We start from the raw sequence: 3544 nt of genomic DNA, 5'->3' as shown, positions 1-3544 counted from the left end.
TGTGGAGGAAATAGTCAAGCGAAGGCGTCTCAACTTTCTTGCGGCTTGTCATCTCGCGATTGTCTTTCCTGTTCAAACAGGGGGCGCAAAACCTGTAGCCCATAAAGCTGCAGTGCGCCTCTGCCCGGTGCTTCTATGGTGCACCATCCTGTGCAGAACTAATTCTGTTTTATAATACCCAGAGCTCGAGTAGCACATACCCCGAGTGCTGCATATTACAAGCTGCACGTGCTCGCCCGAAGTGCAACTGCTGCAACTGCGGCATGTCTCGGCATTCATGGTCTCTGTGTATCCGCTCCTCGTCTCCTTGGCTGTAATGCCTTTTAATAGCGTTACTTGTTGTTATTTCTATTAGGAGTTACTGTCCGGACTTTCCACCGGCTATCTCGACAGCGTCTAGACGGCCCGCGAACAGCTAAATGGAAACACGGTACAACCTCGTGAAACACACCAGTACCGAGATTCAACTTATCAAGGGAACAGGACTCACCTCGAGAGACTCGTCCGCCGTTATCACCTTCGCGCGTCTGATTCAGAACTCGCGGTTTCTTATACCTTGGCCGTAAGACTTGTCACGTGACTGAACAAACGAAATTGAACCTGAATATTTTCACGAAATCAAAGTTAACGAGGATAAAGTCTCTGGGGGTGATTTCTAGGCACGTGATTCTACAAAGAGGGATTTGTTGCCGTGCGTCATAGAAAAGGAGCGATCATCGTCGAGAGTTAACGACCGATATAAAGCCCAAGACAAAACTAATTAGCCGGGATTATTAAAGACAATATGGCAAATTGCGCTTACTCACCAGCGAACCGGCCGCGATCGTGCAGTCAGATAGACACTTGGAGCGTCGTCAGCACGACTCGGTTCATTAATTATACCGATTTATCGTCGACGATTACAAGATTGCCTTAATTACAATTACACAATCAGTTGCACTCAATCGATATTACAGGAGCGCGGTGACGAGTCCGATGCACTAATCGAGCATTGCGCACCCCTTCGTCAGTGCAGTCGTGTGCAGAAATCGTGTGGTGGTGTCGGAAGCCTAGAGGGTTAAGTCGTCGGTCGGAGTACGTCACGTTCGTAAAACAGATCCGTATTGAATGAGCAAAATTAAAAGGAACGTACCGATCGATCAAATCGGTCAACAGTCAACCTCGATCTGCTCGAGGTAATAAAATGGCAGGTACCGAAACCGTGAAGTGAAGTGAGGCTGGAGAAAACACGCAGTGCACAGCACACGCATGGCGGGACCTGTCAGACAGCGAGATTGGCAACGGCGGTGATTTTATTACGTAATTATTATTTATTGGCTGCAGGACACCTGCTGACTGATTGTACTTTCAGTCCACGCCCAGGCGATCCCGAGCGAAATTCTGGGCCCCAACAGGAACTACATGTAGACGTGAGGATGCATGCGTGTACCTACTCATTCTTCACCGTGAAAAATTACCATTTTCATTTACCATTAAAATTTGGTTCGTTTTTTGCCAACGCAAGTCACGTTACGCAATAGGAGGGGCGGAGGAAGGGGGGAAAGAGGAAAGGACAGGAGTAAGAAACATCCCATCAGGAACAGGCTCACTTTTGGACTGTACACCGAAGGCAACTTGCCTCTTTTTTCTCACCGTGTCCCCCCCCCCCCCCCCCCCCCCCCCCCGTTCCCTTATAGAGCACGGAGATAGGACTTTTTTAGGACCGCACCATTTCGAGCGAGGACGGTGTATTTGCTCGTTTGTGATTCAGAACAAACGGACACACTCGATACTGAAATAACATCAACAGCTGCATGGAAGTGTAAGAAAAAAACTGAAATACAATCATAGGGAACGGAGTTTGCTCGGTGTGACGTACTTAGCTCAGCATTCGGATCGTCTATTTGGTCCAATTCAATTAGAGCGGGACATGTGTTTTGACATGGAATAAGTACACCGAGAGATGAAAAAAAAAAGTATAAAAAGATTCTACCTGCCTGCAAGTTTCCATAGAGCTGAGAGGCGACAAGCCCTTTCAACTGTTGACCTCGAATTGTCGAGCAAAGCTTTCCAGCGACTACTTGTCTTGATCCTTGCTGTCATAGGTCGAAGTACCAATGCCCACTCAGCTGCACTATCACATAACTCGGCATCTGTAATGAGATTATAGTCATACTGAATATAAATCAGCAGAGTTCAGTTACGGTGCCTACCATTTATATACACCTCCGTCAAAAATCAACCTGTCAGCTGCGTACAGTGTGCACAATCAGATAAAAGTCCGCGGCTAAGTAGGTGGCCGTAAAGGATACTGCACGAGCTGTTGTCCACTTTTTGTTCGCTCGTTTTCTTTCTCCTTCTTTTTTCCCCCATCTGTAGCGTTAAGCCAAATTTGCAAATTTGTTCAGAAGAGAAATCGCGGTCAAGGTATAGATTACAACAGCATTGCGTATTGATTTACAAAGATTTGTAGTCGTTGGCAATAAATAGTTTTTCAATTTCTTTCAATTACCGCACGTGCACGGATATCCGGCGAAATTATTTTCAGTCCCTTTTTCTCCAGTCTCTTCTCCCGTTTTTTCTTCCCTTTCACCTCTTTCTTTTTTCCCCTTGTCTCGAGGTCGAAAAAGGGTTAGTTTATTGCTACTATAAGCTTGCAAGTGCAGTTCGTCCGAGAGTCTTTGTCTTAATACGCATTGTGTGCAAATGTCCATTAACCTCTTACGGATTATGTAATGACTTTATTCATACACATATAAGTCATTACACTTTGTAATTATAACAGATACGCGTAGCGCGTGGTAGGTGTAACGGACCGGAGCGGGAGACGTGGACACTGCAAGATGACGCACTTAAATTATTATTCTATGACTAAGATTAATTTGGCGGTCTTCGCGACTGGTTCCCTGTTAAATGGACCAAAGAAAGAGAAAAAGAAGAGATAAGAAGGATGGAGCACCGAGAAAACCGGGATCCAACCAAGGATCCAGTCTTCGCGAGAAATGGCGCTGCAGCGGAGGCTGGAGAACCTGCATCGGAGCTGGGACAGGATCATAGTTGTCGCGAGTGAATTCCAGTCCTCCGCAGCCATAAGTCGCTAGCTCAGCGTCTGGTGCCTACACTTCCGGTCTGTCGTGGGTCGGAGACTCGAAATTACGCCATGATCATTACACGTGCACGTATAATACGCTGCATTCATGAATGTTCATGCGATGATTCATTCGCGTCTGCGAAGTCGTAAACCGTTCTAACGTCTTCTTCGTTTAATTAGAATAATATCGTCGATGAGATAGAATCGAATTCAGTCGTCTTCAAGTTGGATTTTGATCGACTCCAAATGCTCTGACGTTCGAAGACCATTGAGTTTTGGAAGGCTACGCGCGCTGCCATGCTTTTATGGATAGACGATTTCCTCATTGCACCCTGAGGTTTCCCGAGGTTTAAGATCTGGATAATCGGGAAAAATCGTGGCTGCATATTATGGGTTTCGAAACTGGTTGAATGGATATTATCACCGCCTGACTGCCACAAGTTCAACAATCGTGAATCAGCATCTGTGTTACTC

General features: G+C 46.2%; 1 long non-coding RNA gene across 1 annotated transcript; it reads right to left on the bottom strand.

The window, feature by feature from the left end:
• Positions 1–217: 217 nt before the first annotated feature.
• Positions 218–1090, bottom strand: LOC124405507. Its single transcript, XR_006929116.1, has 3 exons — positions 807–1090; positions 491–580; positions 218–311 (listed from the first exon to the last, which is right to left on the bottom strand). It is a non-coding gene; the product is annotated as an uncharacterized LOC124405507 (long non-coding RNA).
• Between the last annotated feature and the right edge of the window lie 2454 nt (positions 1091–3544).

The sequence above is a fragment of the Diprion similis genome, chromosome 4 (genome assembly GCF_021155765.1).
Source record: "Diprion similis isolate iyDipSimi1 chromosome 4, iyDipSimi1.1, whole genome shotgun sequence".
Classification (NCBI taxonomy): Eukaryota; Metazoa; Arthropoda; class Insecta; order Hymenoptera; family Diprionidae; genus Diprion; species Diprion similis.
This window is presented reverse-complemented; position numbering and strand designations above follow the sequence as displayed.